The 15,030-nt window shown below is 39.5% G+C and overlaps 1 non-coding gene across 1 annotated transcript; it reads right to left on the bottom strand.

The window, feature by feature from the left end:
- Positions 1–6,834: 6,834 nt before the first annotated feature.
- On the bottom strand, positions 6,835–6,938 carry LOC112714185 (small nucleolar RNA R71). Its single transcript, XR_003159141.1, has one exon. It is a non-coding gene; the product is annotated as a small nucleolar RNA R71 (small nucleolar RNA).
- Between the last annotated feature and the right edge of the window lie 8,092 nt (positions 6,939–15,030).

Raw genomic sequence — 15,030 nt, 5'->3', positions numbered from 1 at the left:
CAGCAATCACCATCTCCTCAACAACTCAAGAAGGAGTTGAAGAAGAAGCAGAGGGTAACCTTAAGCAAGCCAACTACATTGGAAATTCACCTAGACAGAACCATGATCCATACTCCAAGACATACAACCCTGGATGGAGGAACCACCCAAACTTTGGGTGGGGGAATCAGCAAGATCAAAGCCAAGACCAGAGACGTTACAACTCCAACAACAATGCAGCTCATCAACAATTCACATAGAGGACATATCAACACCCCCACAACAACACTTCTCCACACCATTATCAAAACCACAACAACACCTCTCATCCTTCCACCTCTAATCCCAATTTACCATCAATTGATGACAGACTCTCTAAGCTTGAAACCTTACTTGAAGGAATATGCCAAGAGATTCAAGAAAATAAGGTGTTCAAAGAGGAGGTGCGAGCCAATATGAAGAACTAGGGAGAGACCATCAAGAAGCTGGAATTCCAAGTGGGATGCTTAGCTCAGAAGATTCCAAACCTACTGATAGCTTCCCAAGTGACACGGAGAAAAACCCAAGAGGAGAAGCAAAGAAAGTAAGATGGGAAGATTGCAAAATGGTCACTACAAGTGATCAAGAGGCTGAAGAGAAGCAAGGCAAACTCTACAAACAGCCTGAAGACAACTCAACAGAGGAGGAGGATAGAGATCACCCAGAACCAAAAATCTCACAACAAGAGTTGCTTAAGCTCTATGCACCATTTCCCCAACTGCTCAATGGTGCTGTGGGAAAGAGAATGTACTCAAGGTTCCTAGATTTGTTTGCATCTCTGCATGTGAACATACCATTCATCAAGGCCATCCAACAAATGCCTGCATTCATCAAGTATATGAAGGAACTTTTTCCCAGGAAAAGCTCACTCAAAGGAGGCCAGACTATAGTGTTGAACAAGGAATGTAGTGCCCTCATTCAACCTGAGTTGCCTGCAAAAAGAAAAGACCCATGGAGCTTTCACGTCCCCTGTGCCATAGGAGAAACAATGTTCGATAGAGCACTCTGTAATTTGGGGGCAAGCATAAACTTACTGCCATTATCCTTGGTAAAGAGGCTGCAGATCAATGAGATAATGCCCACAGATGTGGTCATCAGACTGGCTGACAAGACTCAAAAGCAAGCAATAGGAGTGGTGGAGAATGTGTTGCTAAAAGTTGGGAAATACTTTCTCCCAATAGATTTTGTCATTCTGGACATGGAAGAGAGTCACACTCACCCAATCATATTGGGAAGACTGATGAGCGGATAATTTATACGCTTTTTGGCATTGTTTTTAGGTAGTTTTTAGTAAGTTCAAGCTACTTTTAGGGATGTTTTCATTAGTTTTTATGATAAATTCACATTTCTGGACTTTACTATGAGTTTGTGTGTTTTTCTGTGATTTCAGGTAATTTCTGGCTGAAATTCAGGGACTTGAGCAAAACTTTGAAAAAGGCTGACAAAAGGACTGCTGATGTTGTTGGAATCTGACCTCCCTGCACTCGAAATGGATTTTTTGGAGCTACAGAACGTCAAATGGCGCGCTCTCAACGGCGTTGGAAAGTAGACATCCAGAGCTTTCCAGCAATATATAATAGTCCATACTTTATTCGGGAATTGACGACGTAAAGTGGCGCTCAACGCCAAGTACATGCTGTTGTCTGGAGTTAAACGCCAGAAACACGTCACAACCCGGAGTCGAACGCCAGAAACACGCTATAACTCGGCGTTCATCTCCAAGAGAAGCCTCAGCTCGTGGATAGATCAAGCTCAGCCTAAACATACACCAAGTAGGCCCCAGAAGTGGATTTATGCATCAATTACTTACTCATGTAAACCCGAGTAGCTAGTCTAGTATAAATAGGATAATTTACTATTGTATTAGACATCTTTGGTCTCAGTTTTATTTTATTCTTCATCTTAGGAGGCTATTGATCACATTTTGGGGGGCTGGCCATTCGGCCATGCCTGAACCTTTCACTTATATATTTTCAACGGTGGAGTTTCTACACACCATAGATTAAGGGTGTGGAACTCTGATGTACCTCAAGTTTTAATGCAATTACTACTGTTTCTATTCAATTCTCTTTATTCCTATTCTAAGATATTCGTTGCACTTCAACTTGATGAATGTGATGATCCGTGACACTCATCATCATTCTCACCTATGAATGCACGTGATTGACAACCACTTCCGTTCTACTTTAGGCCGGGCGTATATCTCTTAGATTCCCCAAACAGAATCTTCGTGGTATAAGCTAGATTGATGGCGGCATTCATGAGAATCCGGAAAGTCTAAACCTTGTCTGTGGTATTCCGAGTAGGATTTTGGGATTGAATGACTGTGACGAGCTTCAAACTCCTGAAGGTTGGGCGTTAGTGACAGACGCAAAAGAATCAAGGGATTCTATTCCAACCTGATTGAGAACCGACAGATGATTAGCCGTGCTGTGACAGAGTATTTGGACCTTTTTCACTGAGAGGATGGGATGTAGCCATTGACAACGGTGATGCCCTACATACAGCTTGCCATGGAAAGGAGTAAGAAGGATTGAAGGAAGAAGTAGGAAAGTAGAAAAAGAAAGGGCACAGTATCTCCATACTCTTATCTGAAATTGCCACCATTAATATACATAAGTATTTCTATCCTTTTTTATTTATCTTTTAAATATCTAATCCAAATACATTTGAATCCGCCTGACTGAGATTTACAAGGTGACCCTTACTCACGTAAGGTATTACTTGGACGATCCAGTGCACTTGCTGGTTAGTTGTGCGGAGTTGTGAATTGAATTTTAGACACCGTGATATTGAGCACCAAGTTTTTGGAGCCGTTGCCGGGGATTGTTTCGAGTTGGAAAAGAATGAATCACAATTTTGTGCACCAAAGACCATTCCTAGCTACAGCCAGAGCACTCATAGATGTGGAGCAAGGGGAGCTAATATTGAGGATCCATGATGAACGACTCAGCTTTAATGTCTTCAAACTCTCACAAGAAGCAGACCAAGAGCACAAGGAACCAAGCAAAGATCACAATGAGATGTTGAAGGAGGAAGCAAGCATTGAAGCACACCCAACCCATCTAGGGAAACTTATGCATGAGGAACAAGGAAACAGGCAGTTGTCACAGCTCAAGGAAAAACTGGAGGAACCTAAACCACCAGAGATATGTGAAGGAAGCAACAAAACCACCTTAGAGGAAGGAGTCATCAAGAGCAAGGCAATGTCAAAAGACACAAGGAAGAAAGTACCAAGGAAGTGGAGGAACAAAAAGATCCCTACGGAAGACTTCTCTCCAGGAGATAGAGTGATCTCAGCTTACTTCCCAGATATTCCCCCTAATCTCCCCACGGTACCATCTCAGTTACCTAAAGTCTTCACTATCAACAGAGTTCTCTCCCTGGAACATGTCGAGATCATTGATACAACCAATGGATACAAGTCCACAGCAAGAGGGGAAGACTTCAAGCATTACCAACCACCATGATGAGGGAGAAACGTCAAGCTAGTGATGCTAAAGAAGGGCTTCATGGGAGGCAACCCATGTTTTATATGCTTTTAGAAATGTAAATAAGTTAATGTTGTTCTTGACAAGTCTTCTTGTTTGATCTTGATGATTTCTTGTTTTGTGTTGTTTGTTGTTTTTCATATGCATTTTTCGTTTGTTAGAGTCCATGCATTAAAGATTTCTAAGTTTGGTGTCTTGCATGTTTTCTTTGCATAAAATTTTTTTCAAAAATATGTTCTTGATGTTCATATGATCTTCAAAGTGTTCTTGGTGTTCATCTTGACATTCATAGTGTTCTTGCATGCATCATGTGTTTTGATCCAAAAATTTTTAAGTTTTGGGTCATAATTGTGTTTTTCTCTCTCATAATTAAAATTTCAAAAAATCAAAAAAATATCTTTTCCTTATTTCCCTCCAAATTTTCGAAATTTTGGGTTGACTTAGTCAAAAAATTTTAAAATTAGTTGTTTCTTACAAGTTAAGTCAAAATTTCAATTTTAAAAATCTTATCTTTTTAAATTCTTTTTCAAATTATTTTCAAAATCTTTTTCTTATCTTTATATCAAATTTTCAAAAACTCACTAACAATTAATGTGATTGATTAAAAAATTTGAAGTTTGTTACTTTCTTGTTAAGAAAGGTTCAATCTTTAAGTTCTAGAATCTTATCTTGTAGTTTCTTGTTAGTGAAGTAAGTAATTTTAAATTTAAAAATTAAATCTTTTTCAAACATATCTTATCATATCTTTTTCAAAATTTTATCTTTTTCAAAAATTTAATTTCAAAATATCTTATCTAACTTCTTATCTTCTTATCTTTTCAAATTTGATTTTAATATCTTTTTCAACTAACTCTTTGACTTTGTGTTTGTTTCTTATCTTTTTCAAAACCACCTAACTACTTTTCCCTCTCTAATTTTCGAAAATATCTCATCTCTTTTTCAAAAAAACTCTTTTTGTTTTAAATTTTAATTTTAATCTTATCTTATCTTTAATTTTCAAAAATACTAACCTTTTTTTTCAAAATTATTTTCGAAATTCTCCCTCTCTTTTCTTATTCTATTTAATTATTTATTTACTAACACTTCTCTTCACCTCTCTTCATCTAAAAATCCGAAACTATTCTTTTTCACTCTTCTCCCCTTTCTTCTTCTACTAACATAAAGGAATCTCTATACTGTGGTTGACAAACCCCATTTTAGGGTTTATCTTGTATTGATTTTAGGGGATTTTATCACCTTTTACCCACATTTATTCAATAAAATAGCATGGTTTTGTATATTCTCCTTTAATTGTGCTTAAGAGTGAAAACATGCTTTTTAGGTCTTAAAATAGTTAAATTTAATTCACCTTGATTCCATTAGATGCCTTGATATGTTTGGTAAGTGATTTAAGGTTTAGGAGGCAAAGATTGGATCAAGGGAATGAAGAAAGAAGCATGAAAATTTGGAGAACTCATGAAGAAATGAAAGAACCGGAAAGCTGTCAAGCCGACCTCTTCGCACTTAAACGACCATAACTTGAGCTACAGAGGTCCAAATGATGCGGTTCCAGTTGGGTTAGAAAGCTAACATCCGAGGCTTCGAAACTATATAAGATTTGCCATAGTTGCTACAAGTATGGTGGCGCGCACGCGCATAGTACGCGCATGCGCCGTTGTTGCCACCTAGTCCACTTGAAGCAAAACGTGGCCAGCGATTTTAGAAGCCTTGTGGGCCCAATCCAACTCATTTCTGATGCTATTTAACCCAAGGAGTGAAGAGGGAAACATATGTTAGTTACCATTAGTCATAGTTTAGTTTTAGAAGTAGTTAGAACTAGTTTCTAGAGAGAGAAGCTCTCACTTCTCTCTAGAATTAGGATTAGGATTAGGTTTAGTTCTTAGATCTAGATTTAGATTCATCTTCTTCTACTTCTATCTTCTCAATTCCTTGTAGTTACATTCATCCTTCTCCTACTCTTTTGGTGTAATCTCTTTTATGTTGTTCTTATATTTTGTTGTAGATCTAGTATTGTTCCTTCTACTTTCTTTCAATTCAATTCAAGGTAATTCATAATAATTGTGTTTCTTTTGATTGTTGTTGTTAATTCTTTGCAATAATTGTTGTTAGATTCTATTCTTGTTCTCAATTTACTATGCTTTTCTTTTGTACCCTCCAAGTGTTTGATGAAATGCTTGGTTGGATTTTAGTGTAGTTTTTGTTCCTCTTGGCCTAGGTAGAGTAATTAGTGACTCTTGAGTTATCTAATTCCTTTGTTGATTGATAATTAGAAGTTGCTAATTGATTTGAATGCCTCTAAAGCTAGTCTTTCCTTTAGGATTTGATTAGGACTTGAGGAATCAAATTGATTCATCCACTTGACTTTCCTCCATGGTTGGAGGTTGACTAAGTGGGAGCAATGGACAATTTACCATCACAATTGAGGAGGATAACTAGGATAGGACTTCTAGTTCTCATATCTTGCCAAGAGCTTTGCTAGTTGTTAGTTTATTTTCTTTGCCATTTATATTTCTTGTCTAAAATCTTAAAAACCCCAAATATAACTCACAACCAATAACAAGACACTTTATTGTAAATCCTAGGGAGAATGACCCGAGGTTTAAATACTTTGGTTTATAGATTTTAGGGGTTTGTACTTGTGACAAACAAATTTTTGTATGAGAGGATTATTGTTGGTTTAGAGACTATACTTCAACGAGATTTCATTTGTGAAATTCTAAACCGTCAAAAATCCAATCATCAGTGACATAGAGGATTCCTCTTCTTTTCTTGTTTTCTTCTCTTTCATATGAGCAGGAACAAGGAAAAAGGCACTCTTGTTGAAATTGATCCCGAACCTGAAAGGACTCTAAAGAGGAAATTAAGAGAAGCTAAATTACAATAATCTAAAGGTAACCTTTCAGAAATATTAGAACAAGAGAAGGAGATGGCAGCCGAACCCAACAACAATAATGCAAGGAGAATGCTTGGTGACTTCACAAAACCAACGTCCAAATTTGATGGAAGAAGCATCTCCATTCCTGCCATTGGAGCCAATAATTTTGAGCTTAAGCCTCAACTGGTTGCTTTAATGCAACAGAACTACAAGTTTTATGGACTTCCATCTGAAGATCCTTACCAGTTTTTAACTGAGTTCTTGCAGATTTGTGAGACTGTAAAGACGAATGGAGTTGATCCTGAAGTCTACAGACTCATGCTTTTTCTTTTTGCTGTAAGAGACAGAGCTAGAATATGGTTGGATTCACAACCTAAGGATAGCCTGGACTCCTGGGATAAGCTGGTCACGGCCTTCTTGGATAAATTCTTTCCTCCTCAAAAGCTGAGCAAGCTTAGAGTGGATGTTCAGACCTTCAAACAAAAAGATGGTGAATCCCTCTATGAAGCTTGGGAAAGATACAAGCAGTTGACCAAAAGGTGTCCATCTGACATGTTTTCAGAATGGACCATATTAGATATATTCTATTATGGTCTATCTGAGTTTTCGAAAATGTCATTGGACCATTCTGCAGGTGGATCTATTCACCTAAAGAAAACGCCTGAAGAGGCTCAAGAACTTATTGACATGGTTGCAAATAACCAATTCATGTACACTTCTGAGAGGAATTCCGTGAATAATGGGACACCTCAGAGGAAGGGAGTTCTTGAAATTGATGCTCTGAATGCCATATTGGCTCAGAACAAAGTGTTGACTCAGCAAGTCAACATGATCTCTCAAAATCTGAATGGATGGTAAAATGCATCCAACAGTACTAAAGAGGCAGCTTCTGAAGAAGCTTATGATCCTGAGAACCCTGCAATGGCAGAGGTTAATTACATGGGTGAACCTTATGGAAACACCTATAATTCATCATGGAGAAATCATCCAAATTTCTCATGGAAGGATCAACAAAAGCCTCAAAAAGGCTTTAACAATGGTGGACGCAATAGGTTGAGCAATAGCAAGCCTTTTCCATCATCTTCTCAGCAACAGACAGAGAATTCTGAACAAAACACTTCTAATTTAGCCAATCTAGTTTCTGATCTGTCAAAAGCCACTTTCAGTTTCATGAGTGAAACAAGATCCTCCATCAGAAATCTGGAGGCACAAGTGGGCCAGCTGAGTAAGAAAGTCATTGAAACTCCTCCCAGTATTCTCCCAAGCAATACAGAAGAGAATCCAAAAGGAGAGTGCAAGGCCATTGATGTGATCAATATGGCCGAATGCACAAGGGAGGAGAAGGACGAAAATCCTAGTGAGGAAGACCTCCTGGGACGTCTCTTAAGCGAGAAGGAGTTTCCTATTAAGGATCCAAAGGAATCTGAGGCTCATATAGAGACCATAGAGATCCCATTAAATCTCCTTCTGCCATTCATGAGCTTTGAAGACTATTCTTCCTCTGAAGAGGATGAAGATGTGACTGGAGAGCAAGTTGCTCAATATTTAGGAGCTATCATGAAGCTGAATGCTAAGTTGTTTGGTAATGAGACTTGGGAAAGTGAACCTCCCTTGCTCATTAGTGAACTAGACACCTGGATTCAGAAAATTTTACCTCAAAAGAGACAAGATCCTGGCAAGTTTTTAATACCTTGTACCATAGGCACCATGACCTTTGAAAAAGCTCTATGTGATCTGGGGTCAGGGATAAATCTTATGCCACTCTCTGTAATGGAGAAGCTGGGGATCATTGAGGTACAACCTGCCTTGTTCTCATTACAATTGGCAGACAAGTCATTGAGACAAGCTTATGGAATAGTAGAGGACGTGTTAGTAAAGGTTGAAGGCCTTTACATCCCTGCTGATTTCATAATCTTAGACACTAGGAAGGAAGAGGATGAATGCATCATCCTTGGAAGACCTTTCCTAGCTACAGCAGGAGCTGTGATAGATGTCAACAGAGGTGAATTAGTCCTTCAATTGAATGGGGACTACCTTGTGTTTAAGGCACATGGCCATCCTTTTGTGACAAAAGAGAGTAAGCATAAAGAGCTTCTCTCAGTTCAGAGTCAAGAAGAGCCCCCACAGTCAAAATCTAAGTTTGGTGTTGGGAGGCCACAACCAAACACTAAGTTTGGTGTTAAGACCCCATATCCAAACTCTAAGTTTAGTGTTGGGACTATACAACATTGACCTGATCACCTGTGAGGCTCCATGAGAGCCCACTGTCAAGCTAATGACATTAAAAGAGCGCTTGTTGGGAGGCAACCCAATTTTTATTTATCTAATTTTATTTTTATTTTATTGTTATTTTGTGTTTTATTAGGTGCATGATCATGTGGAGTCATGAAAAAAAATATATTAAAATTAAAAACAGAATCAAAAACAGCAGAAGAAAAATCACACCCTGGAGGGAGGACAGACTGGTGTTCAACGCCAGTAAGAAGCATCTGGCTGGCGTTCAACGCCAGAACAGAGCATGAATCTGGCGCTGAACGCCAGAAACAAGCAACATTCTGGCGTTTGAACGACAGGAATGTGCCTTGAGGAAAGCTGGAGTTGAACGCCAGTAACAAGCATGGAACTGGCGTTCAACACCAGAAACATGCTATACATGGGCGTTGAACGCACAGAACATGCTACACATGGGCGTTGAACGCCCAGAATGTGCATCACCTCGGCGTTTAAACGCCAGAATGGTATGCAAAGGCATTTTGTATGTCTATTTGGTGCAGGGATGTGATTCCTTGACACCTCAGGGTCTGTGGACCCCACAGGATCACCTCAGGATCTGTGGACCCCACAGGATCCCCACCTAACATATTCCCACCTTACCTCCTAATCCTATAACACTCTTCCCCATATCACACTTCCCAACAACTTCAATCTCTCTTCCCAATTACCCCCTTCACCACTCACATCCATCCACTCTTCCCCATAAACCCCACCTACCTTCAAAATTCAAAAACACTTTCCCACCCAATCCCACCCTAAATGACCGAAACTACACCCACTACCCTCCCTATATATACCCTTCCATTCTACTTCATTTTCACACACCACAAACCCCCTCTTCTACACCTTGGCCGAAAACACTATCTCTCACTCTCCTCCATCTTTTCTTCTTCTTCTTCTTCTCTTCTTTCTTCTATTGCTCGAGGGCGAGCAATATTTTAAGTTTGGTGTGGTAAAAGCATAAGCTTTTTGTTTTTCCATTACCATCAATGGCACCTAAGGCCGAAGAATCCTCTAGAAAAGGAAAAGGGAAGACAAAAGCTTTCACCTCCGAGTCATGGGAGATGGAAAGATTCATCTCCAAAAGCCATCAAGACCACTTCTATGATGTTGTGGCAAAGAAGAAGGTGATCCCTGAGGTCCCTTTCAAACTCAAGAAAAATGAGTATCCGGAGATCCGACATGAAATCCGAAGAAGAGGTTGGGAAGTCCTAACCAACCCCATGCAACAAGTTGGAATCTTAATGGTTCAAGAGTTCTATGCCAATGCATGGATCACTAGGAACCATGATCAAAGTATGAACCCGAGTCCAAAGAATTATCTCATAATGGTTCGGGGGAAATACTTAGATTTTAGTCCGGAGAATGTGAGGTTGGCATTCCACTTGCCCATGATGCAAGGAGATGTACGCCCCTACACTAGAAAGGTCAACTTTAATCAAAGGTTGGACCAAGTCCTTATGGACATATGTGTGGAAGGAGCTCAATGGAAAAGAGACTCTAAAGGCAAGCCAGTTCAACTAAGAAGACTGGACCTCAAGCCTGTGGCTAGAGGATGGTTGGAGTTCATTCAACGCTCCATCATTCCCACTAGCAACCGATCTGAAGTTACTGCGGATCGGGCCATCATGATTCATAGCATCATGATTGGAGAGGAAGTAGAAGTTCATGAAGTCATCTCCAATGAAATCTACAAAATAGCCGAAAAGCCCTCCACCATGGCAAGGCTAGCTTTTCGTCACCTTATTTGCCATCTTTGTTACTCAGCTGGAGTTATCATAGAAGGAGACATCTCCATTGAGGAGGATAAGCCCATCACCAAGAAGAGGATGGAGCAAGGAAGAGAGACCCTCCACGGATCTCAAGAGATGCATGAGGAAGCTCATCATCAAGAAATCCCTGAGATGCCTCAAGGGATGCACTTTCCTCCCAACAACTATTAGGAACAACTCAACACTTCCTTAGAAGATTTGAGCTACAATGTGGAACAATTAAGGGTGGAACATCATGAGCACTCCATCATTCTCCATGAAATAAGAGAAGATCAAAGAGCAATGAAGGAGGAGCAACAAAGGCAAGGAAGGGACATAGAAGAGCTTAAGGACATTGTTGGTCCTTCAAGAAGAAGACGCCACTAAGGTGGATTCATTCCTTGTTCTTATTTCTTTCTGCTTTTCGGTTTTTATGTTATGTTCATTTATATTTTGTGTCTCTACTTCATGATCATTAGTGTTTAGTAACTATGTCTTAAAGTTATGAATAAATCCATTAATCCTTCACCTCTCTTAAATGAAGAATGTTTTTAATCAAAAGAACAGGAAGTACATGAATTTCGAATTTATCCTTGAATTTAGTTCAATTATATTGATGTGGTGACAATACTTTCTATTTTCTGAATGAATGCTTGAACAATGCATATTTTTGATCTTGTTGTTTATGAATGTTAAAACTGTTGGCTCTTGAAAGAATGATGAACAAAGAGAAATGTTATTGACAATCTGAAAAATCATGAAAATTGATTCTTGAAGCAAGAAAAAGCAGTGAAGAGTAAAAAGCTTGCGAAAAAAAATGGTGAAAAAAATAGAAAAAGCAAGCAGAAAAAGCCAATAGCCCTTAAAACCAAAAGGCAAGGGTAAAAAGGATCCAAGGCTTTGAGCATCAATGGATAGGAGGGCCCAAGGAAATAAAATCCAGGCCTAAGCGGCTAAATCAAGCTGTCCCTAACCATGTGCTTGTGTCATGCCGGTCCAAGTGAAAAGCTTGAGACTGAGTGGTTAAAGTCGTGATCCAAAGTAAAAGAGTGTGCTTAAGAGCTTTGGACACCTCTAACTGGGGACTCTAGCAAAGCTGAGTCACAATCTGAAAAGGTTCACCCAGTCATGTGTCTGTGGCATTTATGTATCTGGTGGTAATACTGGAAAACAAAGTGCTTAGGGCCACGACCAAGACTCATAAAAGTAACTGTGTTCAAGAATCAACATACTTAACTAGGAGAATCAATAACACTATCTGACATTCTAAGTTCCTAGAGATGCCAATCATTCTAAACTTCAAAGGAAAAAGTGAGATGCCAAAACTGTTCAGAAGCAAAAAGCTACAAGTCCCGCTCATCTAATTAGAATTAATATTCATTGATATTTTGGAATTTATAGTATATTCCCTTCTTTTTATCCTATTTGATTTTCAGTTGCTTGGGGACAAGCAACAATTTAAGTTTGGAGTTGTGATGAGCGGATAATTTATACGCTTTTTGGCATTGTTTTTAGGTAGTTTTTAGTAAGTTCAAGCTACTTTTAGGGATGTTTTCATTAGTTTTTATGATAAATTCACATTTCTGGACTTTACTATGAGTTTGTGTGTTTTTCTGTGATTTCAGGTAATTTCTGGCTGAAATTGAGGGACTTGAGCAAAACTCTGAAAAAGGCTAACAAAAGGACTGCTGATGCTGTTGGAATCTGACCTCCCTGCACTCGAAATGGATTTTTTGGAGCTACAGAACTCCAAATGGCGCGCCCTCAACGGCGTTGGAAAGTAGACATCCAGAGCTTTCCAGCAATATATAATAGTCCATACTTTATTTGGGAATTGACGACGTAAAGTGGCGCTCAACGCCAAGTACATGCTGCTGTCTAGAGTTAAACGCCAGAAACACGTCACAACCCGGAGTTGAACGCCAGAAACACGCTATAACTCGGCGTTCAACTCCAAGAGAAGCCTCAGCTCGTGGATAGATCAAGCTCAGCCCAAACATACACCAAGTGGGCCCCAGAAGTGGATTTATGCATCAATTACTTACTCATGTAAACCCTAGTAGCTAGTCTAGTATAAATAGGATAATTTACTATTGTATTAGACATCTTTGGTCTCAGTTTTATTTTATTCTTCATCTTAGGAGGCTATTGATCACGTTTTGGGGGCTGGCCATTTGGCCATGCCTGAACTTTTCACTTATGTATTTTCAACGGTGGAGTTTCTACACACCATAGATTAAGGGTGTGGGGCTCTGCTGTACCTCAAGTTTTACACACCATAGATTAAGGGTGTGGAGCTCTGCTGTACCTCAAGTTTTAATGCAATTACTACTGTTTCTATTCAATTCTCTTTATTCCTATTCTAAGATATTCGTTGCACTTCAACTTGATGAATGTGATGATCCATGACACTCATCATCATTCTCACCTATGAATGCACGTGATTGACAACCACTTCCGTTCTACCTTAGGCCGGGCATATATCTCTTAGATTCCCCAAACAGAATTTTCGTGGTATAAGCTCGATTGATGGCGGCATTCATGAGAATCCAGAAAGTCTAAACCTTGTCTGTGGTATTCCGAGTAGGATTTTGGGATTGAATGACTGTGACGAGCTTCAAACTCCTGAAGGTTGGGCGTTAGTGACAGACGCAAAAGAATCAAGGGATTCTATTCCAACCTGATTGAGAACCGATAGATGATTAGCCGTGCCGTGACAGAGCATTTGGACCTTTTTCACTGAGAGGATGGGATGTAGCCATTGACAACGGTGATGCCCTACATACAGCTTGCCATGGAAAGGAGTAAGAAGGATTGAAGGAAGAAGTAGGAAAGTAGAAAAAGAAAGGGCACAGTATCTCCATATGCTTATCTGAAATTCCCACCATTAATATACATAAGTATTTCTATCCTTTTTTATTTATCTTTTAAATATCTAATCCAAATACATTTGAATCCGCCTGACTGAGATTTACAAGGTGGCCCTTACTCACGTAAGGTATTACTTGGATGACCCAGTGCACTTGCTGGTTAGTTGTGCGGAGTTGTTAATTGAATTTTAGACACCGTGATATTGAGCACCAAGTTTTTGGAGCCATTGCCGGGGATTGTTTCGAGTTGGAAAAGAATGAATCACAATTTTGTGCACCAAAGACCATTCCTAGCTACAACCAGAGCACTCATAGATGTGGAGCAAGGGGAGCTAATATTGAGGATCCATGATGAACGACTCAGCTTTAATGTCTTCAAACTCTCACAAGAAGCAGACCAAGAGCACAAGGAACCAAGCAAAGATCACAATGAGATGTTGAAGGAGGAAGCAAGCATTGAAGCACACCCAACCCATCTAGGGAAACTTATGCATGAGGAACAAGGAAACAGGCAGTTGTCACAGCTCAAGGAAAAACTGGAGGAACCTAAACCACCAGAGATATGTGAAGGAAGCAACAAAACCACCTTAGAGGAAGGAGTCATCAAGAGCAAGGCAATGTCAAAAGACACAAGGAAGAAGGTACCAAGGAAGTGGAGGAACAAAAAGATCCCTACGGAAGACTTCTCTCCAGGAGATAGAGTGATCTCAGCTTACTTCCCAGATATTCCCCCTAATCTCCCCACGGTACCATCTCAGTTACCTAAAGTCTTCACTATCAACAGAGTTCTCTCCCTGGAACATGTCGAGATCATTGATACAACCAATGGATACAAGTCCACAACAAGAGGGGAAGACTTCAAGCATTACCAACCACCATGATGAGGGAGAAACGTCAAGCTAGTGACGCTAAAGAAGCGCTTCATGGGAGGCAACCCATGTTTTATATGCTTTTAGAAATGTAAATAAGTCAATGTTTATGAAGTCCAACCCAAACTTGACAAACACTTGGTGAAATCCTTATTGTGCAGTATACAGTGAGGAACAAATTTGGTGTTCAAAGCAAACCAAGGTGCATGCTAGTCTTGGAGCTTTGAACAAAACTTTTCATCACAATGCTCCAAATTAAGTTTGGTGTCATCCCATGGTGCCACCAATATGCATATAAGGATCCACAGTTAGTTAGTTAGTTGGAATTCATAAATAAACAATCTAACATTTTCTTATTTTTTTTAATTCTAGCCGTAAAGTTCATATTGTCATTTTGATATCTTTTCTTACTTTTCTTATTTTATCTTTATAGGGAAAAGAAAAGGAGCATTGATGAGGATTGATTGGACAATTAAATGGGGAGATTCGGCCACTTCATGAAGAGAACTAAACACGGGTCCTAAAAAGGGAATGCATTGGAAAGTGTTGACATGCAACATTGAAAAAATGGGACCCCTAAAAGACCGAGCAATCTCCATCAATAAGTGATGATCCTTGTCCTTTAACCATGCATAACCCCAACCGTCCATCAAGTAACTACTCCATCAATCCATACCCTCCATTATCTCACCACTTCTCTATATAAATGAACCATGTTCCGTACCCACACTTCACACCTCTCCATTTTAGAACTAAGCACGGTCTACCCCATTACAAACACCACCCTTACTCTCTTCATTGCAATAAAACCCTAAACAACCAAAAGTCTCACGCCCTTACCACCTTCACACAACTTTCATTCATGGCTTCCTCAAGTTCTAA

Source organism: Arachis hypogaea, chromosome 9 (assembly GCF_003086295.3).
Source record: "Arachis hypogaea cultivar Tifrunner chromosome 9, arahy.Tifrunner.gnm2.J5K5, whole genome shotgun sequence".
NCBI lineage: Eukaryota > Viridiplantae > Streptophyta > Magnoliopsida > Fabales > Fabaceae > Arachis > Arachis hypogaea.
This window is presented reverse-complemented; position numbering and strand designations above follow the sequence as displayed.